At 45.3% G+C, this 25,683-nt stretch overlaps 1 pseudogene; it reads right to left on the bottom strand.

The window, feature by feature from the left end:
- Positions 1–25,683, bottom strand: part of LOC139235430 (zinc finger protein 850-like) — a 192,382-nt pseudogene that overhangs the window by 73,721 nt on the left and 92,978 nt on the right.

Genomic DNA, 25,683 nt, shown 5'->3' on the forward strand with positions numbered 1-25,683 from the left:
CAATACATCCCCGGGGCTTGATAGTCTGCATCCCAGAGTACTTAAGGAAGTAGCCCTAGAAATAGTGGATGCATTGGTGACCATTTTACAACAGTCGATCGACTCTGGATCGGTTCCTATTGACTGGAGGGTAGCTAATGTAACACCACTTTTTTAAAAAAGGAGGGAGAGAGAAAATGGGTAATGACAGACTGGTTAGCCTGACATCAGTAGTGGGGAAAATCTTGGAATCAATTATGAAAGATGAAATAGCAGCACATTTGGAAAGCAGTGACGTGATCGGCCCAAGTCAGCGTGGATTTATGAAAGGGAAATCCTGCTTGACAAATCTTCTAGAATTTTTTGAGGATGTACAAGGGAGAACTAGTAGTTGTGGTGTATTTGGACTTTCAAAAGGCTTTTGACAAGGTCCCACACAAGAGATTGGTGTGCAAAATTAAAGCACATGGTATTGGGGGTAATGTACTGACGTGGATAGAGAACTGGTTGGCAGACAGGAAGCAGAGAGTCGGGATAAATGGTCCTTTTCAGAATGGCAGGCAGTGACTAGTAGGGTACTGCAGGGCTCAGTGCTAGGACCACAGCTATTTACAATATATATTAATGATTTGGATGAAGGAATTGAGTGCAATATCTCCTAGTTTGCAGATGATACTAAGCTGGGTGGCAGTGTGAGCTGTGAGGAGGACGCTAAAAGGCTGCAGGGTGACTTGGACAGGTTAGGTGAATGGGAAAACACGTGGCAGATGCAGTATAAGGTGAGGTTATTCACTTTCGTGGCAAAAACACGAAGGCAGAATATTATCTGAATGATGGCAGATTAGGAAAAGGGGAGGTGCAGCGAGACCTGGGTGTCATGGTACATCAGTCATTGAAAGTTAGCATGCAGGTTCAGCAGGCGGTGAAAAAGGCAAATGCTTCATTGGCCTTCATAGCGAGGGGATGTGAGTATAGGGACAGGGAGGTCTTACTGCAGTTGTACAGGGCCGTAGTGCGGCCTCACCTGGAATATTGTGTTCAGTTTTGTTCTCCTAATCTGAGGAAGGACGTTCTTGCTATTGAGGGAGTGTAGCGAAGGTTCACCAGATTGATTCCCAGGATGGCAGGACTGACATATGAGGAGAAACTAGATTAACTGGGCCTGTATTCACTAGAGTTTAGAAGGATGAGAGGGGTTCTCATTGATATATATAAAATTCTGACGGGACTGGACAGGTTAGATGCAGGAAGAATGTTCCCGATGTTGGGGAAGTCCAGAACTTGGGAACATAGTCCAAGGATAAGGGGTAGGCCATCTAGGACTGAGATGAGGAGAAACTTCTTCACTCAGAGAGTTGTTAACCTGAGGAATTCCCTACCGCAGAGAGTTGTTGATGCCAGTTCATTTGATATATTCAAGGGGAAGTTAGATATGGCCCTTACGGCGAAAGGGATCAAGGGATATGGAGCGAAAGCAGGAAAGGGGTACTGAGGTGAATGATCAGCCATGATCCTGTTGCATGGTGGTGCAGGCTCGAAGGACTGAATGGCCTACTCCTGCACCTACTTTCTATGCCCAAAAGGTACCACAGCCCAAAAGTCACCACCAAGGCCCCCAGTTATACCTGAGTGCACAATTGATTTCTGATGACTGCTTTTGTGCGATGTTGGCAGGCTGATCAACTCTAATGTGATCCCTTTGTGAGATATTTTGGTGGGCTGATTGAGTATTAGCCTGATACAAGATTCCCAAAGGTGTTGATGGGGTTTTCAAATGGTGCCGTTAGAATGTAATCAGGTCTTGATACTGTCCATTGTGTGTTTTGCTGAATCCAGGGTTTTTCTGTATAGCCGTTTTAAGAACTATTAAAATATGTATGTATCTGGGTCCCTGGTAAGTGGGCTTTTGTTAGACTGCTAATGTCTCCCTGGGGCCTGCCTCCCAGGTGGGTTAGCAGCCCTATGCAGACCCAGCATACAATTTAAAATGTCCAAACTCAATCTAAAAGGCCCTAGTTTAGTCCAAAGGCACCTAATAGTGAGATATTTCTGTCCACATTTCTCCTCCAAAAGTCTAACACAGTTCCAATTTAAATTCCAGACACATGTCCATTGAGTAGGGGGTCCCAGAATTTTGTGAATCCTATAGACATTAGTGACCAGTTGGGTTATTACGACAATCCAACAGCTTTCATGGTCACTTATTTTCTGCTGATGGCCGCACAAATAGCCAGGTTCATTCAGCTCAATTTCACAACCTGCCTTTGTGTTTTTGTGGGTTCTCTCTCACCCACCCTTTTTCCTGTTTGAAACTCACTTTACAGGGTATTAAAAGGGGAGGATTTGTCGACCAGAGGCTCAAACCAAACATCACATTAAGATGTGACAGAGTCACTCGATTCCTCGGGAACGGAATATCATCGGCCTTTGACCATGGAAGGGAAAAGCACTGTTCACAGCGGGGAGAAACAGTACACGTGCTCTGTGTGTGGACAAGGCTTCAGCCGATCATCCAACCTGGAGAGACACAAGTGCAGTCATACTGGGGAGAAACTGTGTAAATGTGAGGACTGTGGGAAATGTTTCAACTACCCATCCCAGCTGGAAATACATTGGCGAGTTCACACTGGGGAGAGGCCATTCAGCTGCTCAGAGTGTGGGAAGGGATTCAGTTGTTCATCCCATCTGTTGAGGCACCAGCAAGTTCACACGAGGGAGAGGCCGTTCACCTGCTCCGAGTGTGAGGAGGGATTCACTCATTCATCTACCCTGCTGAAACACCACCGAGTTCACACTGGGGAGAGGCTGTTCATCTGCTCTGAGTGTGGGAAGGGATTCACGACATCATCTCATTTGCTGACACACCAGCGAGTTCACACTGGGGAGAGGCCGTTCACCTGCTCTGAGTGTGGGAAGGGATTCAGTACATCATCCCATTTGCTGACACACCAGCGAGTTCACACCGGGGAGAGGCCGTTCACCTGCTCTGAGTGCGGGAAGGGATTCACTACATCATCCCACCTGCTGAGACACCAGCGAGTTCACACTGGGGAGAGGCTGTTCACCTGCTCTGAGTGTGGGAAGGGATTCAGTACGTTAGCCCATGTGTTGAGGCACCAGAAAGTTCACAGGTGACTGCAAGGGTGGGATCTGCTGTTAATGCTGCTGTTAATCACATCCCGACTGAACCATGTTCATTCTGACAGTTGGGGTTTGTTTCTGCTGATGTCAATAACTCCAGTAACTGGACTGGAGTTTAATATTTGGGTTATAGACAAATAAATTCGTGTTGCTTTCAACACATTGCTGTAGATTTTTGTCTTTCCCACCTGTGTGTTTATCATCACCTGGCTGGAGCTCAGAGAGGACACACTGGGGGGGAGGATCATATGGGGAGAAAACTTCAGCCTGGACACAGTCCTTCAAGGTCACACTGAGAGGGGCAAACGGCACTTTGGTCTTTCTCATCTCTCTTCACTGACAGCAAAGTCACTGCGTGGGTTAACCTTGACGTGTAAGGTGCAGATGATATCCACCCAAGGGTGTTTAAAGAGATGGGATGGTTGCTCTGTCAGCCCCTTGCCCATATCTCCAACAGCTCAGTAGAGTCATGGGTTGTTCCCTGAGATTGGAAGGTAGCACATGTAGTTCCCATTTTCCAAATTGGCCACAAGTCAGAGCTCGGGAACTAAAGGCCCATCAACGTGACCTCGATCACTGGGAAGGTGCTAGAAGGGATCCTGAGAGATGCTGTTTTCCATCATGGGGAAAGGGAAGGGGCCATTACAGATACTGAACACGGATTCTGGTAAACAAGGTCACGTCTTACAAACTATCTTCAGTTTGTAAAGAAGTTGTTCGGTTGGTGGATGGGGGAATCCGGTTGACATTGTCTACCTCAAGGTGTCAAACTCATTTTCTATGGTGGGCCTGGTCCAATATCCTGGCACTTGGCTTGGGCCACATTCAGCAAAAGCTATGAAAATAGGAATAAATGAAGATAAACTACATCGGAATTTACATTTAGATTTTATTTACTGCCGCTGCTCCCGATCCCTGGCACATCTTAGCTTGAGCATTCATGATCTGACCCTGCTCAAACCATAACCACAAGGATATCGGTGCATTTTTCTGCCTGTGACCACAAGACTGTGTCACTGCCACACACAGATACTGTTTCCTTGTCTCACATCTTCATACAAGCACCATCATTTCACATCCTCTTTCTACACAATTGCAGCAGACATGAGCAAGGGCATGAGGCTTATTAAAAGACACATTTCATTACAGCAAAGGTTACACTGGGAGAAATGTTCAGTTATTTTCCATTACTGGCAAAATGCCGGACAAACCAGCAGCACATTGGCACCTGAACAGTGTCTCATTGGTCTACAGGCTTTTCTTAAACAGATTTGCTACGTGCATATAAACTTAAACCAGCTTTGCAGGCGTGATGCTCTATTCACACATTGAAGGTGAGAGAGGTGCTGTGGGGCACACACTAAGTCCTGTAGCTGAAAGTGATTCACAGACTGGTTTTGTGTTTAGTGATCCCGGGCGTGTTACCAATACCAGCAAAGATGAAGCCCATGGAATAAAAGGGACAATGGATACTGTCTCACTGTGAGCGAGTCAGAATGAGAAGCTTTAACAACAGCCGATGTTTCACAAAGGGAGACCTCACCAGACCAAAGGACATTGGTGGCGTTTAATGGGCTGTTTGTGTCACTGGGCTACAGGAGGCTATTTGTGACAGAAGGAAAGCTGGTCACAGCAAACAAACAATTTACCGGCCTGTCCAGGGCCCACTCTGACCCCCACCTTCTCTCTCTCACTATTGATGGACACTGCTGCAGTAATTGCTTCTCTGACCTTTCCTCTCTTGTCCCTCCTACATCCCTAATACACGGCCCGACACAATCTCCCTCCCCCGACATCCTCACTGTGCTGGAATCCACAGCAGTCTCCCCATCTGCTCCTTGTTCTCTCCCTGGATCCTGAAATTACAGAACACACTGATCCCTCCTGAAGTCTACAGGCTCTAAAACTGAAGCTTGGTGGCCCTCAGTCCCCACTCCTTGATTTACCTCCCCTTCTCTCCTCCTCTTTCCCCCTTGGTTGTGTTCCACACTCTGGGCCCTGGGCCTTGGGCCTTCCCCGGGGACTCGGTATGAACAGGGGGATGTGTGTTGAGACAGGATGTCCCAGCTCTCCACCTTTAAAGGTACATGGAGAGGACCAGCTGGGCTGAATTGCCCTGCTTTATGACATCACTGCAGTGCCGAGCAACCAACCTCCCTGAGCCCTGCTCATTATGGGCTGGGTTGAGCTCAGTGCTGTTTCAGGAAGGGAAACAGGAGCAGGATTCGAGCCGTGTGGAGCCCAGGATTAATGGGGAGAGGTACATGATAAATTTATCTGTATCTGTGTCGGGGAGTGACCGATAGGTTCACTCTGTATCTAACTCGTGCTGTGCCCGACTGGAGAGTGTTTGATGCTGGCATGAGCTGCTCAGCTCGATGAGCACAACATTTATCCCAAAGATGATCAGATAAACCCATCAGCTTCTCCCCTGGACACAGGTCCTGAAGGACAGGGAGTGTCTCTATTAATTTGGCTGGTGTCCTTGATCAAATTTAAACATCTCACATCTTTTTAAAAATTTGTTCATGGGATGTGGGTGTCACCTCTCACCTCTCATTCTTCTAAACACTGGAGAATATAGGCCTAGTCTACTCAATCTCTCATAGGACAATCCCCCCATCCCAGGAATCAGTCTGATGAACCTTCATTGCACTCCCTCTACAGCAAGTTTATCTTTCCTTAAAAGCACCTGAAGGTAACAATGATGTAATTTACTGTGTTCTGTAAGCATGTGCTATTTTGTTTTATTTTATCTGTTCTGTATTGTGTTTAGTTAATAAAATATTGGTCCGAATTAAATTGGAGTTATTGAAATTAACTAAGCTATGTTTTATTCAAGGTTAATGATGATAGCTTTACGAATGATTTTTGCTGTTTTAACGGATTTTTAATTCCGAAGGAAGTTTTGAAGTTCCAAACTTAAAAAAAGAACCAAGTGTTGATTTAAAACAAACTTCTGTTTCTTCACTTGAGTAGTAACGAATTCAGTCTTCTGTTTATAATCAATTTACAAGTGGAGTATAGTCACAGATGGAGCACGTGTAACCAGGCATGGGTATCTCCACGCTAATGAACAAAGGAAAAAGCTTACATTTATAGACTGTTTTCTTATTAAACTGGAGCCGGCTTTGCCTAATATGGTAGTCTGTGGCTACTGCATAATCCAGAGACACAAGTTTACATCAGCAACACATTTAGAAGCATTGTGGCCTGGCTACGGTGATCATAAACCACTAGTTCTGGACTTATCTTATCCAAACAATATTTCTAATCCATTTATTTATGAATATCGAAGCCTGTTTGGTCGCAAAACACCAGCTGTTGCTAAGTGAAATCTGTCTCTCTCTCCCTAATAATACGAACCACATTTTTCCCTCTATCGAATGAATGAAACATAAACCCCTTTCAGAAGCTGAATTAACCAGGGTCCACGTGTCAACCTGTCCCACAGGTTTTTTTATGGGTTACATTACCTGTTGACAAAGTGTTTTATATCTTTTTTTGTCTTTACTAATCCTGGTTTCCTCTCAGCGTCCTTCCCTTTTCTTATATTTTCAATGTCCCTTATTGACTTCCTTACAGCATAATGCAATGACCAGAATCCCTGAAGCTATTATCCGTGCTATCACCAATCCCAGCTGGAACAATCTAACTAGATGCTACTTTCCACCATTCCTGATTCTCATGTCTCGGGATTGCCCGTTCTGTCTCTCTCTTCCTCTATATGATTTGCACTGTGTGTTTCTGGGATGTCCTAATTCGCTGAATTATGAGCTTTAAAGCCAGAAACAGGGAGAATATAGTGTCCAATATGTGGAATGACTCGAATGGCTTCATCCTCCAGAGGCAGTCTCATCTGCAGATACGTTGCGTTATGATGATGTACCAGAACCAATGTTTAGCACCGATACATGTGTTCCTCGGTGGAATCAAGCTAAAGTGATGTTCTAGTATGGGGCATCGGGTTGAACCCACAGTCATATACGTGACAGTAGTAGTCACACAATACTGTCCTTTTCCTTTATACACGGTATTAGTTTGGCCTTCGCCCCATTTACTTATTTCAATCTGGCATTCTGGAGATTCTTTGTTGAGGGTGAACCCACAAGCTGGAACATCTACAAACCCATGTTGTCCCTTTCAGAGTACAACACTGCATATCTGGTGCTATCCAAGTTCCTCCCCTCTCAATCAGATATCTTGGATATTCCTCATACTGTTTATGGATCGGACCTAACTCAGTCTTCCACCCTTGCAAACGATTCTACCCTATACACCGGCCAAGGTTTCGTTTCATTTCCATTTTTCCTCAGCAAAGGCAAGACCAGTCCCACTGGTCTAATATCTTCACTTCTTTCTCCTTCCCTGGGGGTCAAAATCCCCATTCCTATTGGCTGCATCACATCAAAGCCTATGACTTGGTTCCCCTAAACCATTTTCTCAGTTGTTCTTCATGAATAAACAAAGGGATTTGATTACTCTCTCTCTTGTCCAGTCCCTTCTGTACCACATTCATCATAAATGTCACAGAGGCTACACACAATACCTCCAGTAAGACACATCGTGTTCCCATTCACTTTCTATATCTATTCTGTTTACTCCTGCTAACCTTGCTGTGGCTCCTATTCTGAGCTATCCTGTCAGCTCTCATTTTCCTTGTGATTTAAACTGATTCTCCTTGTGTTCCCCATCTTCCTCATCCCTTGGTTCCTGTTTTCTATTCTTTACTAACACATCCTTTACTAATTCTCTTCCCATTTTATCTATTAACTGTGAATATCTCCCTTCACATAATGTAGTTGATAGATTCAAGCTCATGTTTAAAACTTTTGATTTCAATGAACAATTTAAAAACACACATTGTTATATAATACATTTCCTGATTGTTACTTCTAGTCCATTAAAATGTGAGTTCTTTTACTGGATCGGACAGGTCGAGTTATTTTTGTGAGGTGGGATGTCATTTTATTTAAGTCCCACATATGATGATCACTATCAGCATTTGTACTTGGCAAACCAATAGTTAACATTACTGATCAACATACAACATTTCTTACTTTAAAATAATCTGCTATCATTATCTTTTAAGTTTGTATTGAAGTATTTGATAATGTTCTTGAATTACTTATTGCCCTGGAGTGATACTAACTCTTTAAGTGAACACTATTAATTTAATGTTTGGGGTCAGGATGTGTCCCAACCCACCTGGTTCAGGGGAGACTTCCTGGTCTCCTAATCTTCCCAAGGAGCACGCTTTAGGGTTCTTTCTCCATTACCACCAAAATTATGCTTTTGAGGGTCTATACCTCGGTTTATCACAGATTCCAAAACTAACCCTTTTGAGGTCCTCTGTTTCCTACTGGAGATCGCCTCTCACTTGGATCCATGTTTTGTTATGGAACCTGTAAGGTCTGGCCTCCTTATCTCCCACCTTCAGCTTGTAGCTGATCTGTACACAGCCATGGCCACCTTGTCCAGACAGAGACCGGCTGACTTTTTTTGTTTTTAGCCTCTCTCCAAGCTTTCTTTGTTCAGTACTTAGTGGAGGCCTTGAAACTGACGACCATTCCAGCTGTAAGGAAATCCTAATTTGGTCAGCATTCTCGCTACTGTTAATTCTAATGCCTCTGACAGGTAGCAGTGTGTTTAACTCTATCCGGATTATTTCAAAGTCGGTTTCTCTATGGAGATTGTGTCACGGCCTTGATGGTTTAAAATGTGTTCTCACTCTCCTGAGCCACATTAGCCATTTCATGTTGTGCTGTTGTCGATAACTGAGCTTGCCTGAGACTCGTTCACACACACGCAGTGGTATCCTAGAATCATGCTACATGTGACATCTGATCCAAGCCATTTGAGGTGATCTTATCAAAAGATCGTGGGGTGTCTGAAGATCTTTGCTCATCTCCCTCTGCATGGTCCCGATGTCTCGGGTAGTGGCCAGGCGATCAAATTCAGTTTTCTTATTGTTCAGTATAGGCAATGACACAAACATCTCAGAGAAATATTAGCAATTTCCTACACTTCCCTGACTTTAACAAGAATTTACATTAACACCAGATTGTACCCAGGTGATTTATGACAATTCGCACAGGAACAATGAGTTAAGAAACATTTCTATTTGGAGGTGTAACTTTCCTGTTTTCCTCTTATATCCTCACTCATTTCCTCTCATTACATTTTATACAGTGTTCACCATTTCATTCATGAGCCCGGAGGAACTTTACTGTCGAATACAATATTATCATACTGTCTTTAAACATCGATCAAACATTCCCACTTGGTCCAAGTTTTGACCCAGTTTCTTTGTTTAATTTAATTTAACCGAACTTCTTCTTGGACCTTTTATTCTCCAAAATATGCCAGAGAGCAATTCAGTCTCCAAGAGGAAGGATGTTAGTTACCTTTAGCATAACAGTCGCCCCCAAAACTTATTTCTGAATACATAGTTTGGACAGAACCACAGAGACGGGACTTTTTCAAAAATAAAACTTAATTATCTCAATTTTCAGCTAAATTTTCCTTCCCATGTGTTTTGACCAGCGAAGCTTAGCAATATATATATATTTTAAAATCAGTTTTAATTTCACAAACAAATTATGCCCAGACTTTGTCATTTTACAAAGAAGACAAAAGTAACAATTGCGTTTGGATGCAGGTCATTTATCTTCCCCTTCGAGCAGTGTGACTTGGACAATAGGATAACATCAGATATACGACACAGAAACAGGCCATTCGGCCCAACTAGTCCATGCCGGCGTTTATGCTCCACTCGAGCCTCCTCCCTTCTTTCCTCATCTAACTATATCCACATAACCCTCTATTCCCTTCTCCCTCATATACTTGTCTAGCCTCCCCTTAAATGCATCGATACTATTCGCTTCAACCACTCCCTGTGGCAGCGAGTTCCACATTCTCACCACTCTCTGGGCAGAGGTTTCTTCTGAATTCCCTATTTGATTTCTTGGTGACTATCTTATGTTGATGCCCTTAATTATGCTGGTCCCCACAAGTGGAAACACTGTGTCTACTCTATCAAAACCTTTCATCATTTTAAAGACATTAGGTCACCCCTCAGCCTTCTTTTTTCAAGAGAAAAGAGACCTGGCCTGTCCATCCTTTCCCGATAGGTATACGCTCGCCTTTCTGGCATCATCCTTGTAAATCTTCTCTGCACCCTCTCCAGTGCCTCCATATCCTTTTTATAATATGGTGACCAGAATTGCATACACAAAGTCTAACCAAGGTTCGATACAAGTTTAGCATAACTTCACCACTTTTCCATTCTGCAACAATTCAATTCTGTAACAATCGATCCCAATAATTTAACTCAATACTTTAAATTCTTAAGTCCAACTTTGTCAGCATGCTGCGACATTCGATGTCTGCAGATAACTGGAGATAATTTTGTTTTAACTGCCGGATCTTTTGCTATTCCATCAACCTTTTATCCAACTGGAACTGGCATTGCCGAATATGGTAGTCTTTGGCTCCGGCATAGTCCAGAAACACGAGTCTGCATTTTCTTCAACATACATCAACAATATTCGAAGCACGTAAAACACTGGTCTTCCTGTGGCAAGCACAAACCACTAGTCTCTGAACTTTTCTTATTCGAACATAATATTTCTAATCTAAACATTCTATGATGAAAATATCCACGGCCAGTTGGTTGCAAATACCAACTGTTGCTCAGTGAAATCTCTCTCTAATGATAACAACCACATTTTCCCCGATATGGAATGAACTAAACATGAACACCTTTCAGAAGCTGAATTAACTGAGTTCCCGATGCCAACACCACTCTCATCTTCCATTCACTTCAACTGAAAGGAAAACGCCAGATTTTATCAGTCGGGATTTGAAAGATATTTACAACAGATGCTAGATATTCTTAGAGTTAGCATTGTTCTCTATTCTGTCTACTCGAGGAGTTTGATAACAGACTTTCTCCTGTGAATGTAGAGCTGGAATATTGGACCGGGATATATTTACTTGTTCATCTTGTTGACTCAAAACCGTTACCAATTATTTCATGTGATCTGTATTTTCTTAAATACATTTCCTGAATAAATTCAAATTTAAATTGAACCCAGGTTTGCAGGCGTGATGCTCCATTCACACATCGAAGGTGAGAGAGATGCTGTGGGGCACACGCTAAGTCCAGTATCTGAAAGTGATTCACAGACTGGGTTTTGTGTTCAGGGCTCCCAGAAATGTTACCGACACCTTCCCACAATACCAAGGCTAGGAGAGGCACTCTGGAAGGTAAGGGGAACTGGCATTTGTCCACGAGAGTAACCGAAGGTATGAGAACTGAAATAATCCAGAGTTCGAATGGAGAAAAGGCCCCAAAATAACAGGACATCAATTTGTCTCCTCTTATCTTGGAACATTAAATGTCGACACACTCTGTTATTGAAACATCAAATATTATATTCCAGCCCAGTTATAGGAACTATTATCATCAGAAACAAACTTCAACTGTCGTAATGGACACGATTCAGTCGGGATGTGATTAACAGCAGCAATGATAGCAGAATCCAACCACTGCAGTCACTTGTGAACTCGCTGGTGTGTCAACAGGCGGGATGACATAGTGAATCCCTTCCCACACTCCGAGCAGGTGAACGGCCTCTCCCCAGTGTGAACTCGCTGGTGTGTCAGCAGGCGGGATGACACAGTGAATCCCTTCCCACATTCAGAGCAGATGAATGGCCTCTCCCCAGTGATGAACTTGCAGCGATGACGGGTAGCTGAATCCCTTCCCACAGTCCCCACATTTCCATGTTTTCTCCGTGGTACGGGTGTGCTTCCGTCTCTCCAGGTTGGATGATCAGTTGAAGCCTCCTCCACACACAACACGTTTACAGTTTCTCCCCGCTGTGAATGATGCGATGGTTTTTCAGGCTCTTTCCACAATCAGTGCACTGAAACACTCTCACTCGGGTGTGTGTGTCTCAGTGCTTTTTCAGTCACACTGATGTTTGTAATCTTTCCCCACAGACAGAATAAACAAACATTTCTCCTTCCACATTCCAAGGCCGATGATATTCAAGTCCTGATGAATCGAGTGACTCTATCTGATCTTGACGCGACGTTTAGTTTGAGTTTCCCTCCTTCAAATCCTCCCCTTCTAACACCCTGCAAAAGGAGTTTACAAAAGTCGTCACTGTAAGTACAGGATCGAAATTCAGAAGAGACAATTCTAGTTTCTATGGAACATTCTTTCCTTCTGCTGTGTGGTTTTATATAGTGACTTAATAAAAATAATAAAGAGGGAGAAGATAGATTGAGAGTAAACTGGCAAGAAATATAAATACAATCAGAGCTTCTACAGATATATAAAAAGGAAGAGGTAGCTAAAATAAACGTTGGTCCCTGAGAGGATTAAACGGGGAAATGGCAGAGACTTTAAACAAATATTTTGTATGGTCTTCACGGTGGAAGACACTAAAAGCATCCCAATAATAATAGATAATCAAGGGGTCACAGGGAGCGAGGAACTTAAAACAATCACTATCACTGGAGAAAAAGTACGAGACAAACTATTGGGACTAAAAGTGGACGTCCCCTGGACCTGATGGCCTGCATCCTGGGGTCTTAAAAGAAGTGGCTGCAGAGAAAGTGGATGGATTGGTTGTAATCTACTAAAATTCCCTGGATTCTGGCAAGGTCCCAGTGGATTGGAAAACCTCAAATGCAACACCCCTATTCAACAAGGGAGGGAGGGATACAGAAAGCAGGAAACTATAGAGCAGTTAGCCTCACATCTATCATTGGGAAAATGCTAGAGTCCATTATTAAGGAAATATTAGCAGGACATTTAGAAAACCATAATAGTCAAGCAGAGACAGCATGGTTTTATGAAAGGGAAATCACGTTTGAAAAATTTGCTGGAGTTCTTTGAGGATGGATGAAGTGGAACCAGTAGCAGTTGTGTATTTACATTTCCAGAAGGCATTCGATAAGGTGCCAGATAAAAGGTTACTGCACAATATAAGAGCTCATAGGGTTGGGGGTAATATATTAGCAGAGATGTAGGATTGGCGAACTAACAGAAAACACAGAGTCGGGATAAATGGGTCATTTTCAGGTTGGCAAACTGTAACTAGTGGGGTGCCACAGGGATCAGTGCTGGGGCCTCAACTATTTACAATCTATATTAATGACTTGGATGAAGGGACGGAGTGCACTGCAGCCAAATATGCTGCTGATACAAAGATAGGTGGGAAAGCAAGTTGTGAGGAGTACACAAAGAATCTGCAAAGGGTTATGGACAGGCTCAGTGAGTGGGTAAAAATTTGGCAGATGGAGTATAATGTGGGAAAATGTGAGGTTATGCACTTTGGTAGGAAGAATAAAAAAGCAAATTATTATTTAAATAGCGACTGCAAAATGCTGCGGTACAGAGGGATCTGGGGGTCCTTGTGCATGAAACACAAAAAGTTAGCATGCAGGTACAGCAAGTAATCAGGAAGGTAAATGCAATGTTGGCCTTTATTGAAGGGGAATGGAGTATAAAAGTAGAGAAGTCTTGCTACAATTGTACAGGGTGTTCGTGAGACCACACCTGGAGTACTGCGTACAGTTTTGGTCTCCTTATTTAAGGAGGGATATACTTGCATTGGAGGCAGTTCACAGAAGGTTCACGAGGTTGATTCCTGAGATGAGGTGGTTGTCTTATGAAGTAAGCTTGAGCAGGTTAGGCCTGTACTCATTGGATTTCGAAGAATGAGTGGTGATCTTATTGAAACGTGTAAGATTCTGAGGGAGCTTGACAGGGTAGATGCAGAGAGGATGTTTCCCCTCGTGTGGGGAATCTAGAACTAGGGTGCATAGTTTCAGAATAAGGGGTCGCCCATTTAAAACGGAGATGCGGAGGAATTTCTTCTCTGAGGGTGGTGAATCTTTGGAATTCTCTACCCCAGAGAGCTGTGGAGGCTGAGTCAGTCAATATATTTAAAGGGGAGATAGACAGATTTTTGAATTATAAGGGAGTCAAGAGTTATGGGGAGCAGGCAGGAAAGTGGAGTTGAAGTCAAGATCAGATCAGCCATGATTTTATTGAATGGCAGAGCAGGCTCGAGGGATCCAATGGCCTACTCCTGCTCCTATTTCTTATTGTTAATCTGTGAACCTTGACCTGAACCTTCCAAAATGTTACTGATTTTGAGCAATAGAAAAATATCTAAGCATTGATAAATGCATCATCTAACATCTCCAACTGAGCTAACCTGCTCTAACTATGTCAGTATTTGTGTCAGCTGTGACTCAGTGGGTAACACACTTGCCTCTGGGTCACAAGGTTGTGGGTTGATGTCGCACTCCAGAGACATGAACACAAAACTCTCAGCTGATGCTCCAGTGCAGTGCTGAGGGACTGCTGTACTGTCGGAGGTGCTGTCTTTTGGATAAGATGTTAAACCGAGGCCCTGTCTGCTCCTTCAGGTGGACGTAAAAGGTCCCATTGCACTATTTCAAGCAGAACAGGGGAGTTATCCCCGATGTCCTGGCCAATATTTTCCCTTAACATCAGTAAAGCAGATTATCTGGTCATTATCACATTGTAAATTGGTTGCTGCGTTTCCTACATTACGATAGTGACTACACTTCAAAAAGAACTTAATTGACTGTAAAGGGCTTTGGAGCATCTGGTGGTGGTGAAAGGTGCAAAATAAATGCAAGTCTTTTTATTTTCTATGTGTCTTTTATTCCTCTCCCTTCTCCCATTGTGCCTCCTTTTGTCTGCTGTCACTTCCCCACCTCCTCTTCCCCACCCAACTTTACAGTTCATTTCTTGTGTACATGGTCTCTCTCTCTCTCTCTCTCTCTCCTTTCCCTCACTCTATCGCTCCCTTTAAGCTGTCCATCTGCCATATCTCCCAGTCCTGATCAAATGCTCTCCCTGACCCATCACCATTTCTCCTTCCTTTATAGACAACAGCAAATTTCATTTATATAGCGCCTTTAAGAACATAAGAGTTATGAGCAGGAGTAGGCCATACGGCCCCTCGAGCCTGCTCCACCATTCAATAACATCATGACTGAACATCAACCTCAACTCCACTTTCCCGCCCGATCTCCATATCCCTCGATTCCCCGAAACACCAAAAATGTATCTATCTCAGCCTTGAAATAACACTGTAAAATGTCCCCTGGTGCTTCACAGGAGCATTATCAGATAGAATTTGACACCGAGGGTCAAAGAGGCACATTTTAAAGAGGGTTAAAAAGGAAAAGAGTGGCTAAAGTAAATGTTGGTCCCCTGGAGGATGAGATTGGGGAATTAATAATGGAGAACAGGGAAATGGCAGAGACGTTGAACAAATATTTTGTATCGGTCTTCACGGTGGAAGACACTAAAAACATCCCAATAGTGGATAATCAAGGGGCTATAGGTAGGGAGGAACTTAATACAATCACTATCAGTAATGAAGTGGTACGAGGTAAAATAATGGGACTAAAGGTGGACAAGTCCCCTGGACCTGATGGCTTGCATCCCAGGGTCTTAAGAGAAATGGCTGCAGAGATAGTGGATGCATTGGTTGTAATCTCACAAAAATCCCTGGATTCTGGGGCGGTCCCAGCAGATTGGAAAGCCGCAAATGTAACGCCCCTATTCAAAAAAGGAGGCAGACAAAAAGCAGGAAACTATAGCCCAGTTCGCCGAACATCTGTCGTTGGGAAAATGCTCGAGTCCATTATTAAGGAAGCAGTAATGGGACATTTGGAAAAGCATGATTCAATCAAGCAGAGTCAGCACGGTTTTATGAAAGGGAAATCAGGTGTGACAAATTCACTGGAGTTCTTTGAGAATGTAATGAGCAGGATGGATCAGGGGCAACCAGTGGATGTGGTGTATTTGGATTTCCAGAAGGCATTCGATAAGGTGCCACATAAGAGGTTACTGCACAAGATAAAAGCTCACTGGGTTGGGGGTAATATATTAGCATGGATAGAGGATTGGCGAACTAACAGAAAACAGAGAGTCGGGATAAATGGGTCTTTTTCCAGTTGACAAACAGTGACTAGTGGGGTGCCACAGGGATCGGTGCTGGGTCCTCAACTATTAACAATTTATATTAATGACTTGGATGAAGGGACAGAGTGTAATGTAGCCAAATTTGCTGATGATCCAAAGATGGGTGGGAAAGCAAATTGTGAGGAGGACACAAAAAATCTGCAAAGGCTCAGTGAGTGGGCAAAAATTTTGCAGATGGAGTATAATGTGGGAAACTGTGAGATTATCCACGTTGGCAGAAATAATAGAAAAACAAATTATAATTTAAATGGAGAACAATTGCTAAGTGCTGCAGTACAGAGAGACCTGGGGGTCCTTGTGCATGAAACACAAAAAGTTGGTATGTAGGTTCAGCAAGTAATCAGGAAGGCAAATGGAATGTTGGCCTTTATTGCAAGGGGGATAAAGTATAAAAGCAGAGAAGTCCTGCTGCAACTGTACAGGGTATTGGTGAGGCCACACCTGGAGTACTGTGTACAGTTTTAGTCTCCTTATTTAAGGAGGGATATACTTGCATTGGCGGCTGTCAGAGAAGGTTCACTAGGTTGATTCCGGATCTGAGGGGGTTGTCTTCTGAAGATAGGTTGAATAGGTTGGGCCTACACTCATTGGAGTTCAGAAGAATGAGAGGTGATCTTATTGAAACATATAAGATAATGAGGGGGCTCGATAAGATGGATTCAGAGAGGATATTTGCATCCACTCATAGGGGAAACTAAAACTAAAGGACATAGTCTTCGAATAAGGGACCGCCCATTTAGAACTGAGATGAGGAGAAATTTCTTCTCTCAGATGGTTGTAAATCTGTGGAATTCTCTGCCCCAGAGAGCTGCAGAGGCTGGGGCATTGAATATAATTAAGGTGGAGATAGACAGATTTTTGAACAATAAGGGTGTAAAGGGTTACGGGGAGCGGGCAGGGAAGTGGAGCTGAGTCCATGATCAGATCAGCCATGATCTTATTGAATGGCGGAGCAGACTCGAGGGGCCAAATGGCCTACTCCTGCTCCTATTTCTTCTGTTGTTTGGGTCTTAAAGGAGGAGGGAGAGGTTTAGGGAGGGAATTCTGGAGCTTAGGGCCTCGGCAGCTGAGGGCATGGCCACCAATGGTGGTGTGATTAAAGCCAGGAATGCGAGGCCAGAGATCCTGGAGGGTTGTAGGGCTGGAGGAGGTTACAGAGATAGGGAGGGGCGAGGGCACGGAGGGATTTGAAAACAAGGATGAGAATTTTTAAATTGAGGCTTCGTGCCCAGTCATCATTTCTCCTTCCTTTACAGACGCTCCCTGACCACTCTCCATTTCTCCTTCCTTTACAGACGCTCCCTGACCACTCTCCATTTCTCCTTCCTTTACAGACGCTCCCTGACCACTCTCCATTTCTCCTTCCTTTACAGACGCTCCCTGACCACTCTCCATTTCTCCTTCCTTTACAGACGCTCCCTGATCACTCTCCATTTCTCCTTCCTTTACAGACGCTCACTGACCACTCTCCATTTCTCCTTACATTTACAGACGCTTCCCTGACCACTCTCCATTTTCCTTCCTTTACAGACGCTCCCTGACCACTCTCCATTTCTCCTTCCTTTACAGACGCTCCCTGACCACTCTCCATTTCTCCTTCCTTTACAGACGCTCCCTGACCACTCTCCATTTCTCCTTCCTTTACAGACGCTCCCTGACCACTCTCCATTTCTCCTTCCTTTACAGACGCTCCCTGACCACTCTCCATTTCTCCTTCCTTTACAGACGCTCCCTGACCACTCTCCATTTCTCCTTCCTTTACAGACGCTCCCTGACCACTCTACATTTCTGCTCCATTTTTTGAAATATTTAAAGATTTTAATCATTGAAGGTGGCAGGACAGGTTAACAAAGCTGTTAATAAAGCGTAAAGGATCCTGGGCTTTATAAATCGAGGCACAGAGTACTAAAGCCGGGAAGTTATGCTAAAGCGATATAAAACACTCGCTCGAGCCCAGCTGGAGGATTGGGTCCAATTCTGGGCACACTTCAGGAAGGACACAAAGGCTTTGGAGAGGGGACAGAAGAGATTTACTGGAATGGTGCCAGGGATGAGGAACTTCATTTATGTGGAGACTGGAGAAGCTGGGATTGTTCTCCTTGGAGCAGAGAAGGTGAAGACGAGATTTGATAGAGATGTTAAAAATCATGAAGATGAGATAGAATAAAAAGTGGAACTGTTTGTAACACTAATAATCAGAGGGCACAGATTTGAGGCGATTGGCAAAAAACAGAGGTCACATGAGGAAAACCATTTTCCCACAAGGAGTGGTTAGGGTTTGGAATGCACTGCCTGACGGAGCGGTGGAGACAGAGTCAATAGTAGCCTTCAAAAGTGAATTGGACAAACACTTGAAGCAGAATGATATTGCAGGGATTTGGGGAAAGAGCGTAGGAAGCGGGATAACCGGATTGCTCCCCGAAAGTATCGGCGCAGACTCGATGGGCCGAATGGCCCCCTTCTGTGTTGCAATATTCTGTGATTCTAGAATTCTTTACAGATGCTCCCTGCTCAGTCACCATTGCTCCTTCATTTACAGACGCTCCCTGGTCCATTACTATTTCTCGTTGATTTACAGACGCTCCGAGAGTTTGACGCAGACACAGCGCATGCACTGACCGCTCCTTCGGGCTGGAGCGGACCCAGGACCCGGCAGGCAGGGGGAGAATGTTCCCCGGTTTATATCCCCCCCGGTGTGGGGAGAATGTTCCCCGGTTTATATCCCCCGCCCCCTGGTGTGGGGAGAATGTTTCCCGGTTTATATCCCCCCCCCCCCCCGGTGTGGGGAGAATGTTCCCCGGTTTATATCCCCCACCCCCTGGTGTGGGGAGAATGTTCCCCGGTTTATATCCCCCCCCCCACGGTGTGGGGAGAATGTTCCCCGGTTTATATCCCCCCCCCGGTGTGGGGAGAATGTTCCCCGGTTTATATCCCCCCCCCGGTGTGGGGAGAATGTTCCCCGGTTCATATCCCCCTCCCCCCGGTGTGGGGAGAATGTTCCCCGGTTTATATCCCCCCCCCGGTGTGGGGAGAATGTTCCCCGGTTCATATCCCCCTCCCCCTGGTGTGGGGAGAATGTTCCCCGGTTTATATCCTCCCCCCGGTGTGGGGAGAATGTTCCCCGGTTTATATCCCCCCCGGTGTGGGGAGAATGTTCCCCGGTTTATATCCCCCCCCGGTGTGGGGAGAATGTTCCCCGGTTTATATCCTCCCCCCGGTGTGGGGAGAATGTTCCCCGGTTTATATCCCCCCCCGGTGTGGGGAGAATGTTCCCCGGTTTATATCCCCCCCCGGTGTGGGGAGAATGTTCCCCGGTTTATATCCCCCCCCGGTGTGGGGAGAATGTTCCCCGGTTTATATCCCCCCCCCGGTGTGGGGAGAATGTTCCCCGGTTTATATCCCCCCCCGGTGTGGGGAGAATGTTCCCCGGTTTATATCCCCCCCGGTGTGGGGAGAATGTTCCCCGGTTTATATCCCCCCCCGGTGTGGGGAGAATGTTCCCCGGTTTATATCCCCCCCCGGTGTGGGGAGAATGTTCCCCGGTTTATATCCCCCCCCGGTGTGGGGAGAATGTTCCCCGGTTTATATCCCCCCCGGTGTGGGGAGAATGTTCCCCGGTTTATATCCCCCCCCGGTGTGGGGAGAATGTTCCCCGGTTTATATCCCCCCCCCGGTGTGGGGAGAGTGTTCCCCGGTTTATATCCCCCCCCGGTGTGGGGAGAATGTTCCCCGGTTTATATCCCCCCCCCGGTGTGGGGAGAATGTTCCCCGGTTTATATCCCCCCCCCCGGTGTGGGGAGAATGTTCCCCGGTTTATATCTGGGCCCGGGGGCTGCACTCGGTGTTGTTGTCCCCAGCGTTTCTTTAACCCGCTCCCTGGATCTCGCTCACCTCCTGCGTCAGCGTCTGCCACCGCCGCCTGCACATGCTCAGCTCACACTGCCCGGGTGATTGACGGCAGCTCCCCACCAATAGGAAGAGTGGGGCGGGGCTGGAGGACCGGATGGGCGGTTGGTCCTCCAACCAATTGGAGTGTGTGAGGGGCGGGGCTTCCGTCAGGCTGTAACTAGTGGGGTGCAGCAAGGATCAGTGCTGGGGCCTCAGCTATTTACAATCTATATTAATGACCTAGATAAAGGGACCCAGTGTAATATTTGCTGGCGATACAAAGCTCGGTGAGACAGTAAGCTGTGAGCAGAACACAAGAGTGCAAAGATATATAGATAGACGATGTGAATGGGCAGTAAGGTGGCAGATTGAGTATAATGTCGGGAAATGTGAGGTTATTCACTTTGGTAGGAAGAATAGAAAAACAGAATATCTTTTAAATGGTGAGAAACTTTAAATGTTGGTGTTGAGAGAGATTTGGGTGTCCTTGTGCAAGAAACACAGAAAGCGAGCATGCAGGTACAGCAAGCAGTAAGGGGGTGGAGTATAAGAGTAAGGATCTATTGCTACAATTGTACAGGGCCTTGGTGAGACCACAGCTGGAGTACTGGGCAGTTTCGATCTCCTTATCTAAGGAAAGATATACTTGCCTTGGAGATGGTGCAACGGAGGTTCACAAGATTGATTCCTGGGATGAGAGAGCTGTCTTACGATGAGAGATTGTGTAGAATGGACCTATACTCTCTGGAGTTTAGAAGAATGAGAGGGGATCTCATTGAAACATACAAGATTCTGAAGGGTATTGACAGGGGAGATGCTGAGAGCTAGAACTCGGGGGCTCAAAATAAGGGGGAGGCCATTTAAGACAGAGATGGGAAATTTCTTCACTCAGAGGGTTGTGAATCTTTGGAATTCTCTCCCCCAGAGGGCTGTGGATGCTCAGTCTATTCAAGGCTGAGATAGATAGATTTTTGGACTCTCGGGGAATCAAGGGATATGGAGATCAGGTGGGAATGTGGAGTTGAGGGCGATGATCTTATTGAATGGCGGAGCAGGCTCGAGGGGGCGTATGACCTACTCCTGCTCCTATCTCTGATATTCTAATATTGATATCTGAGGGGTCTAGATTTATTAGTCCCACCCTTTATCTTAAGGGAGCATACTTGCTCTGAACCCTCGCTATCTCCTCCTTGAATGTCTCCCACTGCTCTGACACTAATTTACCTTCAAGAAGCTTTTTCCAGTCCACTTTGATTAAATCACATCTCTGCTTAGTAAAATTAGTTTTAACCTAATTGTGAACTTTTATTCCTGGTCCATCTTTGTCCTTTTCCATAACGACCCTAAATCTAACTGAATTATGATCACCAGCACCAAAATACTCTCCCACTGATACCCCTTCCACCTGCCCAAGCTTCATTCATTAAACCTAAGTCCAGAACCACCCCCTCTCTTGTTGGGCTTGCTACGTAATGGCTAAAAAAAGTTCTCCTGAATGCATTTTAAGAATTCTGCTCCTTCTATATCTTTCACACTAATTCTATCCCAGTTAATATTTGGGTCGTTGAAATCCCCGACTATTGCTGCCCTATTATTTTTGCACGTATCAGAAATGTGCCGACATATTTGCTCTTCTGTCTCCCTCTGACTGTTTGGGGGTCTATAGTACATCCCCAGCAGTGTGATCGCCCTTTTTCTGTTCTTCACTTCTCCCATGTGGCCTCATTTGATGATCCTTCGAACATATCATCCATCTCCACAGCTGGAATTGTTTCTTTAATCAACACTGCGACGCGCTCTCCTTTTTTTATCCCCGTCTCTATCTCGTCTTAAAACCCAGTAACCAGAAATGTTGAGCTGCCATTCCTGCAGTTCTTTGAGCCGTGTTTCACTAATAGTTACAATATCATACCCCCACAAGACAGTCTGTGCCCTCAGCTTATCTGCCTTAATCCCTAGACTCCTTGCATTGGCATTGAAGTATTTCTAGATTGATTCCTGTGATGAGAGGACTGTCTTATGATGAGAGTTTGTGTAGAATGGGCCTATACTCTCTGGAGTTTAGACGAATGAGAGGTGATCTCATTGAAACACACTGGCACTGGCATTTAGCGCTGCCAAACTCCCTTATTGTCTATTTTCTAGCCTTTGTTTCCTCTGCCTTCCAAACAATAGCCATACTGTCCTCTCTCTCTATCCATACTGTCCCCTCTCTCTCTATCCATACTGTGCCCTCTCTCTCTATCCATACCGTGCCCTCTCTCTCTATCCAGTGAGGATATTGTCCGGTCCTGTTGAGGTGCAACCTGTCCGGCTTGTACTGGTCCCACCTCCCCCAGAAACGCTCCCAATGCCTCAGGAATCTAAAACCCTCCCTCCTGCACCAAACTCCAGCCATGCATTCATCTGCTCTATCCTCTTATTTCTGTACTCACCAGCACGTGGCACCGGGAGTAATCCGGACATTACTACCTTTGAGGTCCTATTTTTTAATCTCTTTCCTAGCTCCCTAAAATCTGCCTGCAGGATTTCATCCCTCTTTCTGCCAATGTCATTGGTCCCGATGTAGACCACAACCTCTGGATGTTCATCCTCCCCCCTCAACAATGTCCTGCAGCCACTCAGTGACATCCTTGACCCTGGCACCAGGGAGGCAACATACCATCCTGGCATCATGTCTGTGCCTGCAGAAGCGCTTGTTTGTTCCCCTAACTATCAAATCCACTCCCACTATTGCTCTTCCACTCTTCTTCCTCCCCGCCCTGTGCAGCTGAGCCACCCACGGTGTCGTGGACATGGCTCTGGCTGCACTCCCCAGAGAAACCAGCAGTATCCAGAACTGAAAACCGGTTAGCGAGCGAGATGCACTCAGGGGACTCCTGTCCTACTCTTGCCCCATAACGCTGAAAATGTTTTAAACTCATGTTTATCTCTTTCGAAAGTTACAAGTGAATCTGCTTCCAGCACCCGAACAGGCAGTGCGTTCCAGGCCAGAACATCTCGCTGCTTCATTAGTCCCCTCATGTAGCATCTGGTTCATTTACCAATCACATTCAATCTGTGCCTCTGGTTACTGAACTTTCTGACACTGAAAATTGTTTCTCCTTATTAAGAGGATTGGCGGGCTGGAGGAGGTTACAGAGATAGGAAGGGGTGAGGCCTTGGAGGGATTTGAACAAGAGGATGAGAATTTTAAAGCCTGAAGCCACCAGCCGTCTCCCCCAGTGCAGAATGTGACTCACTGCGAACAGAAAGGATTTGTGTTTACTTACAAAAGATGCATAATGAAGGGAAATCAATCTCTGTATCTTTAACTAACAGCGACATGGGGGAAATGAATGACCTTTAAACACCTGGTCCACTTGGCACTGAAGTGTCTGAAAGTCATAATAGGAACTCCAGGGAAACAAAATACTGACAAATGTTAAACTGTTTTGCTGACAAAATAAATCTCGATTTAACTTTAAAAGATGAATTGTTTAACAGGGGTTCACACAGACCCACCTGACAGGCCGACTCAGGATCCACCCCTCAAGCACCGTGATTGGTTGCAGAACACGCTGCTCCCTGGGCCCTCCGGCCTCTGACCTCTCTTCCTGTTGGTTCCCAGGACAATCAATCACCACTCGCCAACATGACACTGCCACATTAAGTTGAGGGGCTCAGAGGAAGAAATAAAATGGGGCCGTGAATCTGATATAAGAAATAAAATTAGAGAAGCATAATTAAATTTATAAACAAAACTATTTAAAGTCAAATCAAATGAATTGTTGCATTTAATACATCCTTCTGGGCCAAGTGGAAACAAGTGATGTGTGGGCTGTGCAGAGTGTCTGTGCCCGGTTACACAGCGTGTCCCTGGCTCCCCGCTCCAAGTGCACATGTTTCAGCTCACATCCAACTGACTGGATAATCCTCGCCCGTCTAAACCCCATCACACAAATAGCAGCATTTGATGTTTAGTTATGACCAAACTTTATAAACACCAGTTAGGCCTCAGCTGACACATTGTGCTCAATTCTGGGCACCACACTTTCAGAAGGGTATCTACACCTTAGGGAGGGACAGAAGAGATTTACTAGAATGGTACGAAGGAGGAGGGACTTCAGTTATGTGGAGATACTGGAGAAGCTGCGGTAATTCTCCTTGGAGCAGAAAAGGTTAAGAGGAGATTTGATAGAGTGTTCAAAATCATGAATGGTTTTAATAGACTAAATAAGGAGAAACACTTTCCAGTGGCAGAAGGGTCGGTAACCAGAGGACACAGAGTTCAGGTGATTGGCAAAAGAAGCAGAGGCGACATGAGGAACCATTGTATAAGCAGCGAGTTGTTGCAATCTGGAATGCACTGCCTGATAGGGCGGTGGAAGCAGATTCAATAGTGGCTTTCAAAAGTGAATTGGATAAATACTAAAGGGACAATATTTGCAGAGCTATGGGGAAAGAGCAGGGGAGTGGAACTAACTGGATAGCTCGACCATAGAGCCAGCACAGGCACGATGGGCCGAATGGCCTCCTGCGCTTTCATTCTATGAAAATGGCGGATGATCTTATCCAGAATGCTGCGACCACATATCCCCAGAAAACCAAGACCGCCTATTTCCACCTGTGTAATATCGGCCCTCTCCACCCCTGCCTCAGCTCACCCTCTGCTGAAACCCTCGCCCATTCCTCGGTTATCTCTAGACTTGACTATTCCAACACACCCCTGGCTGCCTTCCCACATTCTACCCCACGTAATCTTCACCTAATCCAAAACTCGGCTGCCCGTGTCCTAACTCGCACCAAGTCTCGTTCACCCATCACCCGCTGTGCTCACTGACCTACATTGGCTCCCGGTTAAGCAAAGCTTCGATTTCAAAATTCTCATCCTGGTTTACAAACCCCTCCATGGTCTCGCCCCTCCCTATCTCTGTAATCTTCTCCAGCCACACAACCCCCAGAGATGTCTACTCTCCTCTAATTCTGCCTCCTGAGCATCCCTGATTATAATCGCCCAACCATTGGTGGCCTTGTCTTCTGTTGCCGAGGCTCCAAGCTCTGGAACTCCCTCCCGAAACCTCTGTGCCTCCTCCCTGAAAGCACTGACTCTGGCTTTGTTCAGTTCTGCACTCACTGGTTAACATACGATATCGGAGCAGCAGTAGGCCATGCGGCCCCTCGAACCTGCTCTGCCATTTAATACGATCGTGGCTGATCCGATCATGGACTCAGGTCCCTTCCCTGCTCGCTCCCCATAACCCCTTATCGTTTGAGAAAGTGTCTATTTCTGTCTTAAATTTATACAATGTCTCAGCTTCCACAGCTCTCTGAGGCAGTGAATTCCACACATCCACAACCTTCAGAAGAAATTTCTCCTCATCTCAGTTTTAAATGGGGGCTCCTTATTCTAAGATTATGCCCTCTAGTTCTACTCTCCCCCATCAGTGAAACATCCTCTCTGCATCCACCTTGTCACGCCCCCTCATAATCTTATATATTTCGATAAGATCACTTTTCTATCTTCTGAATTCCAATGAGTAGAGGCCCAACATATTCAACCCCCTCATCTCCAGAATAAACTTTGTGAACCTTTTCTGAACTGCTTCCAAAGCAAGTATATCCTTTCGTAAATACAGAAACCAAAA

The sequence above is a fragment of the Pristiophorus japonicus genome, chromosome 23 (genome assembly GCF_044704955.1).
Source record: "Pristiophorus japonicus isolate sPriJap1 chromosome 23, sPriJap1.hap1, whole genome shotgun sequence".
Classification (NCBI taxonomy): domain Eukaryota; kingdom Metazoa; phylum Chordata; class Chondrichthyes; family Pristiophoridae; genus Pristiophorus; species Pristiophorus japonicus.